The 15,348-nt window shown below is 39.6% G+C and overlaps 1 protein-coding gene and 1 pseudogene across 12 annotated transcripts in view; one reads left to right on the forward strand and one right to left on the reverse strand.

Moving 5' to 3' along the window:
* MAGI2 (membrane associated guanylate kinase, WW and PDZ domain containing 2) overlaps positions 1 to 15,348 on the forward strand; it is a 1,460,538-nt gene that overhangs the window by 1,343,303 nt on the left and 101,887 nt on the right. The window lies entirely within an intron of this gene.
* LOC109557340 (large ribosomal subunit protein uL23 pseudogene) lies at positions 1,185 to 1,714 on the reverse strand (annotated as a pseudogene).

A 15,348-nucleotide genomic window follows, 5' to 3' on the forward strand; every position in this document is an offset into this window, starting at 1 on the left:
GCCCCAAAAAATAAAGTCTGACACTATTTCCACTGTTTCCCCTTCTATTTCCCATGAAGTGATGGGACCAGATGCCATGATCTTCGTTTTCTGAATGTTGACTTTTAAGCCAACTTTTTCACTCTCCTCTTTCACTTTCATCAAGAGGCTTTTTAGTTCCTCTTCACTTTCTGCCATAAGAGTGGTGTCATCTGCATATCTGCGGTGATTGATATTTCTCCCAGCAATCTTGATTTCAGCTTGTGCTTCTTCCAGCCCAGCATTTCTCATGATGTACTCTGCATAGAAGTTAAATAAGCAGGGTGACAATATGCAGCTTTCACATACTCCTTTTCCTATTTGGAACCAGTCTGTTGTTCCATGTCCAGTTCTAACTGTTGCTTCCTGACCTGCATATAGGTTTCTCAAGAGGCAGGTCAGGTGGTCTGGTATTCCCATCTCCTTCAGAATTTTCCACAGTTTATTGTGGTCCACATAGTCAAAGGCTTTGGCATAGTCAATAAAGCAGAAATAGATGTTTTTCTGGAACTCTCTACCTTTTTCGATGATCCAGCAGATGTTGGCAAGTTGATTTCCGGTTCCTCTGCCTTTTCTAAAACCAGCTTGAACATGTGGAAGTTCATGGTTCATGTATTGCTGAAGCCTGGCTTGGAGAATTTTGAGCATTACTTTCCTAGCTTGTGAGATGAGTGCAATGTATGGTAGCTTGAGCATTCTTTGGCATTGCCTTTCTTTGAGATTGGAATGAAAACTGACCTTTTCCAGTCTTGTGGCCACTGCTGAGTTTTCCACATTTGCTGGCATATTGAGTGCAGCACTTTCACAGCATCATCTTTTAGGATTTGAAATAGCTCTACTGGAATTCCATCACCTCCACTAGCTTTGTTCAATATGATGCTTTCTAAGGCCCACTTGACTTCACATTCCAGGATGTCTGGCTCTAGGTGAGTGATCACACCATCACGATTATCTGGGTCATGAAGCTCTTTTTTGTACAGTTCTGTGTATTCTTGCCACCTCTTCTTAATATCTTCTGCTTCTGTTAGGTCCATACCATTTCTGTCCTTTATCGAGCTCATCTTTGCAAGAAATGTTCCCTTGGTAGCTCCAATTTTCTTGAAGAGATCTCTAGTCTTTCACATGCTGTTGTTTTCCTCTACTTCCTTTTTTTTTTTTTAATAGTGAAATCTTTTATATTTGGAATTAGCCAGCTGGACTCAGTTTAGATGATGCCAGTTTTGTTGGCAACATCCAAAGCATCATAGTCAGGAGCCAGTCGAACATATGCCTTCTTCTCTCCATCAGGCCTGATCAGAGTATTGACCTTAGCCACATCAATGTCATAGAGCTTCTTCACAGCCTGTTTAATTTGGTGCTTGTTGGCCTTGACATCCACAATGAATACCAGTGTGTTGTTGTCTTCTATTTTCTTCATGGCTGACTCGGTGGTGAGGGGGAATTTGATGATGGCATAGTGGTCAAGTTTGTTTCTCTTAGGGGTGCTCTTCCGAAGATATTTGGGCTGCCTCCTGAGCCGCAGTGTTTTGGGCCGCCGGAAGGTGGGCGACGTCCGGATCTTCTTTTTTTTTGTGGCTGTGGACACCTTTCAACACTGCTTTCTTGGCCTTCAAAGCCTTTGCTTTGGCTTCAGCTTTAGGAGGAGCAGGGGCTTCCTTCTTCGCCTTCGGCGCCATCTTCATGAAAAGCTCCTCTACTTCTTTGCATTAATCACTGAGGATGGCTTTCTTATCTCTCCTTGCTATTCTTTGGAACTCTGCATTCAGATGCTTATATCTTTCCTTTTCTCTTTTGCTTTTCGCTTCTCTTCTTTTCACAGCTATTTGCAAGGCCTCCTCAGGCAGCCATTTTGCTCTTTTGCATTTCTTTTCCATGGAGATGGACTTGATCCCTGTCTACTGTACAATGTCACGAACCTCCGTCCATAGTTCATCAGGCACTCTGTCTATCAGATCTAGTCCGTTAAATCTATTTCTTACTTCCACTGTATAATCATAAGGGATTTGATTTAGGTCATACCTGAATGGTTTAGTGGTTTTCCCCACTTTCTTCAATTTAAGTCTGAATTTGGCAATAAGGAGTTCATGAGGTGAGCCACAGTCAGCTCCTGGTCTTGTTTTTGCTGACTGTATAGAGATTCTCCATCTTTGGCTGCAAAGAATATAATCAGTCTGATTTTGGTGTTGACCATCTGGTGATGTCTATGTGTAGAGTCTTCTCTTGTGTTGTTGAAAGAGGGTGTTTGTTATGACCAGTGCATTCTCTTGGGAAAACTCTATTAGTCTTTGCCCTGCTTCATTCCATATTCCAAGGCCAAATTTGCCTATTACTCCAGGTGTTTCTTGACTTTCTACTTTTGCATTCTAGTCCCCTATAATGAAAAGGACATCTTTTGGGGGTGTTAGTTCTAAAAGGTCTTGTAGGTCTTCATAGAACCGTTCAACTTCAGCTTCTTCAGTGTTACTGGTTGGGGCATAGACTTGGATTACCGTAATATTGAACGGTTTGCCTTGGAAACGAACAGAGATCATTCTGTCATTTTTGAGATTGCATCCAAGTACTGCATTTCAGACTCTTTTGTTGACCATGATGGCTACTCCATTTCTTCTAAGGGATTCCTGCCCACAGTAGTAGATATAATGGTCATCTGAGTTAAATTCACCCATTTCAGTCCATTTTAGTTCGCTGATTCCTAGAATGTTGACGTTCACTCTTGCCATCTCTTGGTTGACCACTTCCAATTTGCCTTGGTTCCTGACCTAACATTCCAGGTTCCTATGCAATATTGCTCTTTACAACATCAGACCTTGCTTCTATCACCAGTCACATCCACAGCTAGGTATTGTTCTTGCTTTGGCTCCATCCCTTCATTCTTTCTGTAGTTATTTCTCCACTGATCTCCAGTAGCATATTGGGCACCTACCGACCCAGGGAGTTCCCTTTTCAGTATCCTATCATTTCGCCTTTTCATACTGTTCATGGGATTCTCAAGGCAAGAATACTGAAGTGGTTTGCCATTCCCTTCTCCAGTGGACCACATTCTGTCAGATCTCTCCACCATGACCCTCCCGTCTTGGGTGGCCCCACATGGCATGGCTTAGTTTCATTGAGTTAGACAAGGCTGTGGTCCGTCTGATCAGATTGGCTAGTTTTCTGTGATTATGGTTTCAGTGTGTCTGCCCTCTGAGGCCCTCTCACAACACCTACCGTCTTACTTGGGTCTCTTACCTTGGACGTGGGTTATCTCTTCACAGCTGCTCCAGCAAAGCGCAGCCGCTGCTCTTTACCTTGGATGAGGGGTATCTCTTCACAGCTGCCCCTCCTGACCTTGAACGTGGAGTAGCTCCTCTCGGCCCTCCTTTGCCCGCACAGCCTCTGCTCTCTGGAACTTCCAGATATCAGGGCACATGGTCAATGGCCAGCCAGTTTTGTTTTGGCTGCTGCTGCTGCTGCTGCTAAGTTGCTTCATTTTCACTTTTTTTGGCTACAGTAGCCTAATAGTGCACCTCCCAGGAGTACTGTAGGACTCCAGGGACAGGCTTCAGCAGTGTGGAACCGATCCCAGCCTGCACTCAGATAATCCAGCATGGATTATGAAGTCCCCTGACTTCAGGCATGGGGTAGCTCCTCTCAACCACCATCCCTCACCTCATGCGTGTGGTAGCTCCTCTCGGCCGCTGCCCTGACCTCGTCTCCTCAAAAGTTTTCAACAACTCCCCTTTGCTTGCAGCATTAGATCTAAGAGTGTTAAGACGTTTTGTTTAGTTTTTTTAATTTTGTGTTTGGTGCCTCTCTCTCTTTGTCTCTTGGAAGGCCATTTTTTCCACTACAGTTTTCCATCTTAACATGCTACTCTATCCCCCTAGTTTATACTCCAGCCATTGCTAATTCTCTGACATGCTATGCCATTTCACACTTTCGTGTCTTCCTCATCTTTTCTTCCCAAGTGGAATTTCCTCTCTGTCTATTTCTGTCCTTCAAACCCCATGAATCTTTCAGGAGCCAGCTCATGAAGCCTTCACTAAGTCCTGCTTCTCACTCTCTCATTCAGATAAAGTACTCCCATCACACACTTTTGAATACATTTTTATTGTGAAATGTAGTAAAATAGAAAAGAAATTATAGAATATATATGTGCAGTTTAACAACAAAGATAAAATAAGAACCTGCAGACCAATATCTAGCTTAAGAAATAGAGCAGTGCTAATATACTTGAAGCCTTCTCTATCTCCTCTCCCTCCATGCCACCATCTGCCTCAGGTAACTTCTATTCTGAAATCTGTGTTTATCATTCCTCGCTTTTCTTTATAAGTTACCACATGTGGATATAGCCCTCAACAATATACTGTTCAGTTTCACATATTTTTGAACTTTATCAACATAGAATTATATGTTTTATGTTCTCTTGAAATTTTTAGCTCAACATTGTGAATGTCACCCATGTCAATGTGTATTAATGTAGTTGATTCCTTTTCACTACTGTGTGGTTTCCTATAATATGAGTATGAATTTATTTATTCATTTCCTATTGATGAGCATTGAGGTGGTTTCCAGTTTTTTAGTATCAGAGCCATCACTATTATCATCATTCATATAAAGGTCTCCTGGTACACATGTGCAAGGTTTTCTATCAGGAAAAACTCCTGCATCTATTCCTAGGAGTAGATTTGCAGAGTCCTGGGATCTGAGCAACTTCAGATTGACTAAATAACCCCAGAAAAATGTCCTAAGTGTTGGTACCACTATATTTACTTCTATATACTGCATATGATTCCCTGTTGCTTTATATCCTTGTCAAGATTTGATATAAAATCAATATTAAATTTTTGTTAGTGTAGTAGATGTGACATGCTATATCATCATGGTTTTAATTTTCTTCCGGATTACTAATGAACATCTTTTTATGTGTCTGAGTTATTCATTTTCCTCTTCTGTGATATGTGTGTTGATATATCTTGCCCATATTTCTATTGTTATTGTTGTTTTGTCCTTATTGATTTTTATACATGATGGATATTGCATTTCTGTTGCGTATATGCATTGCACATATCTTTTCCCAGTTTGTGGCATCTCCCTCTCCTTTATGGCCCATTGTGATGAAATCAGATTCTTAAATTTGGTATAATCAAATATATCACTATTCTGAATTATTTGCATTTTGGTTATTTAAGACATCCTTTCCTATCTCACAGTCATAGTTTTTTCTAGGAATTTGAAAGTTGGACCCTTCACATTTAAATTCAAAACCCCTTAGGAATTCATTTTTGTATATATCATGAGGTAGAGATTCATCCTGAAAGATGTTTAACCACAACACTTAGTTCAGTTCAGTGTATAGTTAAATTTAGTATGTTAGATTGTAAACACCTGGGGGTGTCACATTGTATCATAATCATCTCTCTGTCCTCCACGGTCTTAGTACAACTCTTTCTACCTAGTGGCTACTCAGGATGGCCAGAATATCATAGCCATTGGATGCCTTCCAGTGCATCTGTCCTTACACTGTGCTTCTGATAACAAACACTAGGAAGAAGACCCTATAGCAGGAGCATAATGGCTTTTTCTCCATCTTATCAGACACCTCCCCTTCTCCATCCCATCCACTGAAGATGTTCTTATAAGCTGCTCCCTTATTCTGTTCCACATGTGCACAGCCAGAGATTGGAACTCCCAGATATCAGGGCACATGGTCAGTGGCCAGCCAGTTTTATTTTGGCTACAGCAGCCTAATAGTGCACCTCCCAGGAGTACTGTAGGACTCCAGGGACAGGCCTCAGCAGTGTGGAACCAATCCCAGCCTGCATTCAGATAATCCAGCATGGCTCAGGCATCACAAATCATGGAGAAGTATCTGTTGTGTTTTGAGGTGCCAGTTTCCTTAACCACAGGCTGGCAGCAAAATGGAAATCCCAATGGATTTGCTTTGCTTTTCAACCACCAGAGTGGTTAACATGGAACTAAATACAAGTGTGAAGTTCTTTTCTGAATCATACAAGCATGAAAGGGAAATACTTCAATTCCCAGCCTCTATCCATGTGTGATTTTTCCATGCTTTCATTTCTGAGCAGTTGAGCATATATTTATTCAGTATTTGTCAGAATAAGCATTTCTAGAACATGCAAAGAAACACTCGGCAACACTGTGAGTGGCAGAGTAGTGTGAGGGAGAGAGCTTGGGTTTGGGCAGATCCCAGCTCAGTCACTTACTAACTGAGTACCTCAACTGCCTCATCACAAAATTGGAGATCAAGATATACCTACCTTGCAGAGTTTTTGTAATAATTAAATGAGGTAATTATATAAGTGTGCAACCCTGCCTGGTGTGTTCTCAGTAATGAATAAACTATTTAAGGATGATGACAATGAAAATGAGAGGGAGGAGGAGGAATGATGATTAATTGTGATGAAATGACCCAATGTCTGCTCTTTGGAAATGCATACTTTATGACAACTACATGGATCAATAACTCAGAAACAAAGCTGACTGTGCTAAGAGCTGTAATTATAACCATATTTTCCAAGCCAAAAACTGAAGTGTGGTTTGACAAATAAATGGATCCAAGAGCATATTAGAATCTAGTATTAGAAATCAGGATTGTTTCAGAATATCTAAGACTAGCAGTCCCTAAAGCTGTAATAGAAGCGCTGATCATTTGCCATAAGGAAGTTTTGTCTTAGATAGAGTTCCTCGGGAAGATGATATTTGAGTGGGGTTCCGATGTCCTTTCAACAGGTGGCTATGAGGAAAGAGGAGGAATTCCAGATAGCAGAGAAAGTGTCATGAAACAGGCTGGATGACATGGCCATATTCCCCAGATGCCTTTTTATCATATAGAAAATATTGTAGATAATCCTCAGGACTCCAGAGAGTCCTCTGGGGTAAGAAAGGAAGCTGGGAAAATAGGCAGGGGTAAAGTGAGCAGGAACCTGAGTACCACCTCACACCTGCATCTCTGTTTCATCAAAGCAGCTTTGCTTTTTCTTAATTTTTTTTAAATGTTACTGGGGTATAGTTGATTTATAATGTTATGTTAATTTCAGGTATACAGCAAATTGATTCAGTTATACATATACATATAATAATTATTTTTCAGATTCTTTACCCATGTAAGTTATTGCTGAGTATTGAGTAGAATTGACTGTGCTATATAGTAGGTCCTTGTTGATTATCTATTTTATATATAGTAGTGTATGTGTGTGTTAATCCTAAAACTCCTGATTTATCCCTCCCTGCCATTTCCCCTTTTGTAACCACAGTTTGTTTTCACAGTCTGTGAGGCTGTTTCTCACAAATAAATAAGTAAATATGTTTATTTGTATCATTTTTAATTAGATTCCACATGTGAGTGATACCATATTTTTTTCTGGGTCTGACTTCACTCCGTATGATAATGTTTAGGTCCATCCATGTCACTGCAAATAGTGTTATTTTGTTCTTTCTTACGGCTGCGTAATATTTCATTGTATATACGTACCACACTTTCTTTATCCATTCCTCTGTCATTGGACATTCAGGTTGCTTCCAAGTCTTGGCAGTTGTGAATAGTGCTGTGGTAAAACACTGAGGTGCATGTGTCTTTTTGAATTATGGTTTTGTCCAAATATACGTCGAGGAGTGGGATTGTTGGATCATATGATAGTTCTGTTTTTAGTTTTCTAGGGAACTCCCACACCATTCTCCATAGTGGCTGTACTAATGTACACCCCCACCAATAGTGTAGTAGGGCTCTCTTTTCTCCACACCATTTCCAGAATGTATTATTTGTTGATTTTTTGTTGGTGGTGCCCATTCAGAATAGTATGAGGCGATACCTCCTTTAGTTTTGATTTACATTTCTCTTATAATTAGTGATATTGAGCACTTTTCATGTGCAAAGCAGCTTTGCTTTTTTGTATGCCTTTCTGAAGTAAAATTTCATTTGTAAAAGACTTCCCATTGCTTATTGAAAAGAGGGGGAACCATATTATTGGTAGTACGGTTAGCCTTTGCCTTGTTTTCTGTAACTAGTCAGTGTGGTATTTTTGGTGATTCTTTGATGTCTTTTTCTCTAGTTACTTGTATTGCAAAATTGTCTGAGTCCTACTTGGGACAGAGGTCGACAGTATCATGGATATTATTGAGGTATAGGAGCTTTTTTGAAGAGAGGGAGTGCAAGAAGGATGTACAGCAAGTATAACCCAGCCCTGAATGCAGAGCTTTGTGATTCAGATTGTGGCTTAGACTCTTTTTGTGGGGAAAAGAAGTCTTTCTGAATGTCAGCTAGGAGTTGAGATAGTGACCTTGAACAGTAGATACCCCAAGAGGAGTGCTGGTGGGAAATGTACACAATGCAACGTGGCAGCCTCCCAGCCTCCCCCAAAGGGATGCACTGAGTAGGCAGGCTCCTCTGGGATAGGTATGTCTCATGTCTAAACTTCTTAAATTTCTGAAGGTAAGTTGAGAAGCCTCTGGAGGAAGAAAAGCAACTCATATGTGGAACTACATATGTCATATGTGGAACTACACAGAATGTCATCATCTAAGAATGTTGTCATTTCTAAGAAGAGCTTAGGAATCAGTGAATCCCAGAGTTTTTAAGCTCTTGGCTATTTGTATCCCCACTCATTTCTGCTGGCCCTTTTTCAAAACTAGCCACACTGTTATCACTGGCACATCAAAGTGCCCTGGAATGGAATGAATCCATGTAAATGTTCCATTTAGTTCTTAGATATCAAGCGGCAATAAAACTCAATTTGGAAAAGGCAAACTAGAAAATAGAAATAAATTGCAAATGCCCAAGAGAACATGGCCACAGTTAGACAAATGAGACCAAAAAAAATATTATAGCTTTCTGTGCTAACAAAAATAGTGCTTCTTGATGCAGCAAGGAGGCTTATGGAATAAGAGTTTAGAGAAGCTCATACTTTACAGACCATATTAGATGACATAAATGCTGTATTAGAGAGACAAAACCCTACCTTTTTAATGGCATGTCATTGCTTTCAGAAATTATTGAGGATATCTAATTTGGAAAGGGGCAGAATGGCTTTAAAAAGTTCCCTAGGTAATTCTGATGCATACCCCTGAGTAAAACCCACTTTTAAATAGGCTGGAATAGCAATTGAGCATTAAATGGATCACTATTGTAAAATATACAATGTAAGTAAAAAAAAAAAAAGTTAATCCTTTATAACTCAGTTGTTTCCTAACTATTTCACTAAGAAAATTACAAGGTTAAAATAATTCCACTTTTATTTATATGATTTAAGTCTTTCCAAAAATACTTTTAATTTTTTAAAGACCTCTTAAACAGCTGTGGATTAACTTCTAGCAAACCTTTGTTTGCAAATCACAATTAAAATGTTTGAGTTAGCAATTTGTTCCTAATGTATCTCATAATACTTCACACATGAGGTGAAAAGATGAAGTGTACGTATTGCTCTCAAACCTGAAACTCTGATAATCATTCATTGTGTATAACCTAAAGATGTTAGGAATCATTTGTATTTGAAAATGAGGGTAAATGTAAGATTCTAAAAACATCCAGTCTCACAAGATTTCAAGATTCATGTCTATGGCTATAGGAATCAAAACAATGGGGATGTTGGCACTGACGAGGCCAAGTTAACTACAGGACACCGTGAAAAGCTTAGAAAAGCAGCAGTGGAGGGGCGGAGACTCATACTTGACTGAGGCAGCATTGCAAACAGGAGGTGAAGGACAGATTCTCAACAACCAGAACCAGGACAAATGTATACTCATGCCGATACAAATAAGTCTACTTCACACCACACACCAAAGTCAACTCCTGGTGGATTAAAGATTAAGTGTGAAAAGCAAACGCCAAAAACTTTAAAAGAAAATGTAGGAAAATCTTTGTATTTTATCTGGCTTGAAAAGGGTTTTTTAAACAAATCACAAAAAGCCTACACCCCCATCAAGGAACATTACCGATAAATGTGATTCCATTAAAATTGTAAGCATCTCTCTGACAGAACACCATGAAACAAGTGAAAAGACAAGCCTCACATTAAGGGAATGTATCTGAAATACATGAAAGTGACAAAAGTCTGCTCTCCTGAATAAATAACAAAGAGCTCCTACGATTAATAACAAAAGGTAATGCAATGCAAAATTGGACAAAGTACATGATGAGTAATTTATGAAAGAAGAAATCAAAATGGCTAATAGACATCTGCAAAGATGTTCAACATCAGGAAAAAGCAAATTAAACAGTAAGAGCACTTTATCTCCATCAGATTGGCAAATGTTGAAAAGTCTGGCAGTTCCACACACTGGCAAGGATGTGGGGAACTGGGAACTCTCATTCACTACTAATGTTAAAGTTAATTTTTGCTGCCACTTTGCAGAGCAATTTGGCAACAACAAAGACATTTGAAGATGCTCAGATATGCTATATATCAGCACTCCACTGATCTATGCATGTAACCTGTTCTTCCTCATATACACCAGGAAACCTTTACAACAATGTTTACTGCAGCATAGTTTTTAATTGCAAATATTGGGAGCTGTCGGACAAATTCTAATATGCATCTGTAGAACAGCAACAACAAAATGAACTAAAGAATGTTTATATAATGGAGCATCATATAGTAGTTGGAATGAATGAACTCCAGAGAATAGCAAGGACAGATAAGAAAGCCTTCTTAAGTACACAGTGCAAAGAAATAGAGAAAAACAATAGAATGGAAAAGACTAGAGATCTCTTCAAGAAAATTAGAGCTTCCAAGGGAATATTGCATGCAAAGATGGGCACAATGAAGGACAGAAATGGCAAGGACCTAATAGAAGCAGAAGAGATTAAGAAGAGGTGGAAAGAATATACAGAGGAACTGTACCAAAAAGTTCTTAATGACCCAAGATAACCATGATGGTGTGGTCACTCACCTAGAGCCAGGCATCCTGGAGTGTGAAGTCAAGTGGGCCTTAAGAAACATTACTACAAACAAAGCTAGTGAAGGTGATGGGATTCCAGCTGAGCTATTTCAAATGCTAAAAGATGCTGCTGTTAAAGTGTTGCACTTAATATGCCAGCAAATCCAAAAAACTCAGCAGTGGCCACAGTACTGGAAAATGTCAGTTTTTATTCCAATCCCAAAGAAAGGTAATACCAAAGAATGTTCAAATTACTGTACAATTGCACGCATTTCACATGCTAGCAAGATTATGCTCAAAATCTTTCAGGCCAGGATTCAGCAGTATGTGAATTGAGAACTTCCAAATGTACAAGCTGGATATGAAACGGCAGAGGAGCTGGAGATCAAATTGCCAACATCTGCTGGATCATAGAAAAAGCAAAGAAATTAAAAAAAAAAAAAATCTACTTCTGTGTCATTGACTACACTAAAGCTTTTATATGGATCACAACGAACTGTGAAAAAATCTTAAAGAGGTGGGAATATCAGACCACCTTACCTGACACAGAAATCTGTGTGCAGGACAAGAAACAACAGTTAGTACTGGACATGGAATAACAGAGTGGTTCAAAATTGGGAAAGGAGTCAAAGGACAATATACGTCAAGGCTATATATTGTCACCCTGCTTATTTAACTTATATGCACAGTACATCATGAGAAATGCCAGACTGGATGAAGCACAAGCTGGAATCAAGATTGCTGGGAGAAATATCAATAACCTCAGATATGCAGATGATGCCACTTTATGGTAGAAAGTGAAGAGGAACTAAATGAAGGTGAAAGAGGAGAGTGAAAAAGCTGGCTTAAAATTCAACATTCAAAAAATTCAGATCATGGCATTCAGTCCTATCTCCTTATGGCAATTAGATGAAGAAACAGTGGAAACAGTGTCAGACTTTATTTTCTTGGGCTCCAAAATCACTGCAGATGATGACTATAGCCATGAAATTAAAAAGCACTTGCTCCTTGGAAGAAAAGCTATGACAGACCTAGACAGTGTATTAAAAAGCAGAGATATTACTTTACTGACAAAGGTCTGTCTAATAAAAATTATGGTTTTTCCAGTAGTCATGTATGGATGTGAGAGTTGGACCATAAAGAAGCCTGAGCACTGAAGAATTGATGCTTTTGAACTGTGCTGATGAAGAAGACTCTTGAGAGTCCCTTGAACTGCAAAGAGATCAACCAGTCAATCCTAAAGGAAATCAACCCTGAATATTCGTTGGAAGGACTGATGCTGAAGCTGAAGCAGAGCTGACTCATTAGAAAAGACCCTGATACTGGGAAAGATTGAGGGATAGAGAAGGGGGTGACAGAGGATAAGATGGTTGGATGGCATCACTGACTCAATGGACATGAGTGTGAGCAAACTCAGGGAGATAGTGAAGGACAGGGAAGCCTGGCATGCTGCAGCTCATGGGGTTGCAGAGAATCAGACAACTTGGCAACTGAACAACAACAATATCCAGTACATGAATAAATTTCAACAACAAAATGACGTGTAAAACCAACTTGCAGAATTACATATGTAATGATATTTATGTTAAATGTAAACGTTTGCAATATAATGTATTATTTATAGATATATACATATGAGGTAAAAGTCCTAAAAAATGAAAAAAGAATGAGCATCAACTACAGAATAGGGAGGGGAGGGGAATGAAATCAGAAACCATTCAGGGAACTTTAACTCTATCCATAAGATTTTCTTTTTATGCCAAAGATTTAGAAGCAAATGTCACACAGTATTAACTTGATTAAAATCTGGTTGGTGAGTGCAAGGGTAGAAATGTTATTACTCTCCACTCTTAAATGTTTTAAATAGTACATAATTTAAATAAAAGCAAAATAAAATTTTTATCCTAGATTCATTAATTAGAGAAGAATTCTCAAAAAGTCAAGTGTGAACTGCACCCCACGCACAGATCTGTTAGTGTACAAAGTATCCAAGACAAGCAGTTGTCTTTCCTAAATTTAAAGGTCCATGGGTGGTCAAACATTTTCAATAAAGGACCATGGAGTAAATATATTTGGCTTTGTGGACCATACAGTCTGTGATACAACAGCTCAACCATATCATATTAGTATAAATGCAACCATAGGCTATAGGTACATGAAAGAATATGACTGTGTTCCAATAAATTTTACATTAAAAAAAAAAAAAGAAAAAAAAAAACAAAACTGGGTTGAATTTGACCTACGGGCCATAGTTTACCAACCCCTACTCTAAATTCTTAGAGCCCAAAATCCCAAATGTTACCTTTCAGTACAGGCTGCTGCTGCTGCTGCTAAGTTGCTTCAGTCGTGTCCGACTCTGTGTGACCCCATAGACGGCAGCCCACCAGGCTCCTCTGTCCCTGGGATTCTCCAGGCAAGAACACTGGAGTGGGTTGGCATTTCCTTCTCCTTCGGTACAGGGTATAACCCAAATCGTTAGTATTGTATATATTCAAGTTTAAAGTGAGTTTGAAAGTCTCCTACTGAGTAAAATTTAACAGAACGAATGTTTATTGAATGCTTGCCATGGCTCAGGCACAGTACTAAGCTTGCATGTGTTTCTCATATGAACTTCTCAACAATTCTGAGATAGTCACCATGAGATAGACACCATTATCATCCCCCATTTTCAGATGAGGAGACTGGGACTTAACAGAGGTTAAATGACTAGTCTAACATTTCTGAGTTAATAAGTGATGTTAATCATAAAACACAAGCCTAGGGCTCCTAATCCCCCCAAAACCTGTACCGTTAATCCCGTTGTTACACTACTCCATCTCCAGTGTCCATCATGCCTTCACTACATAAATTATCTAATGGAAACAATCACAAATTAAAAATTGAAACGTGTCAGAATAAAACCTGGTATACTAGATTTTAATAATAAAGACATACACATTTTAGTTAGTAACCTGTTTCCTTTAGAAACTCTTGTCTAATGAAGACTTTAAAAAAGAAGTGAAAATAAGGTCACTTTTCAGTTATCCAGAATGCAGCTGAGTAAGTACAATTAATAGGCAATCCACAAGCTTCATCCAACCCCCTATTTTTATTCTGTTACTCGTCTCCATGTGGTATGATGATGTAAGATCTTTCCAGTTATCTAGGAAATGGTGACTCAGGCCATAGCTGAGGATAAACGATCAAGTTCCCCACATTACATTTAGAGAATCACCAGGGGTGATGGGTGGGGCCTGCTGTGGGAACTGCTGTTTCACAGGACCAGCCCTGCTGATGTGTCCTCCCCTGCACTCTTCCAGGGGAGAGTAGAAGCAAGAGCTCTTACTGCAAACAAAACAGGGTTGATGAAGCATTAATCTTTCTTCTCCCTGGCTCCTCCTATGAGGGAAAGAGATATCAGACATGTCCTGTTGCCTTCCTTCGGAGTTGGGGATGCTCAAACCATCTTGGCCTTGTACCCCAAGGGAGACCCATGATTGTTTCTTACTTTAAAGTGACTGAGCTTTTGAATCAGTAGATGACCTGGAAAAGGAAAAAAAAAAGGCAAAGATGAAATGTAAAGAGAGGGAACCTGCAGGTGGGTTAACCTGCACTCCCACCATTTCCTGTAGGTTGAGTGGACAGAACAGAAGGTGATTTGAGGCATAAGCCATCTTTCTGGAGGAATATTTTCTGCATAGAGGGACCCATGCTGAAAGAGGCTATAGGTCATATTATCCATAGTGGAGGAAAGGGATGCCAAGTGGAAAAGAAAGAGAAGAGCCTCAACTGTGTCTCACAATTTGGGGATATATCAAGTCTTCCAAACAAGTGATCCAAAATATCCTCAGGAGAGAGGCAGCATTTGGATATCCTTGAATCGAAATTCCCTGAGGTCAGAAACCTTTTCTTCCTTGATTTCCACCATATCCCCAGCACCTAGAACAGTTTCTGGCACAAAGTGAACACCCAACTCAGATTAAGATCTGCCACATGGAAAAGAGAAACAAAAAAATAGAGCCACCAGGAACTCTTGATCACTCAAGAGAACGTTGCCCCTCTTACATAACCCTGCCATGGGAGCTTCTCTAGCAGCTTGGAGAGATGAGGAAGAGTGAGGAGTCGGGGAGTGAAGAGAACAAGCTCCTTTCCCTGCTTAAGTCCCTCAAGCCTTCAGCTTAGTGGGGCAGAGGTGGGGGAAGTTCTTAACTGAAGGTGAGCTTTCAGTGCTAACTGTACTATACTTTTCAATAGCTAAAAGTGCTGAAAAATAATGGAAATGGAATACTATCCAGCAGGAAAGGGCAGGGGGAGTTAACAGAGCACAGCTGGCAGCAGTTATTGGAAAAATAAACCAATCACACATCAGTACCTCAGTGACTAGAAACACTTCAGCCAAACAAGTTGCATTAATAATGTGATATCCTTGGAAAACATAAGTGATTAGAAAAGAAGGATTCTCCTTCAGGACAACCC

The sequence above is a fragment of the Bos indicus genome, chromosome 4 (assembly GCF_029378745.1).
Source record: "Bos indicus isolate NIAB-ARS_2022 breed Sahiwal x Tharparkar chromosome 4, NIAB-ARS_B.indTharparkar_mat_pri_1.0, whole genome shotgun sequence".
Taxonomy (NCBI): domain Eukaryota; kingdom Metazoa; phylum Chordata; class Mammalia; order Artiodactyla; family Bovidae; genus Bos; species Bos indicus.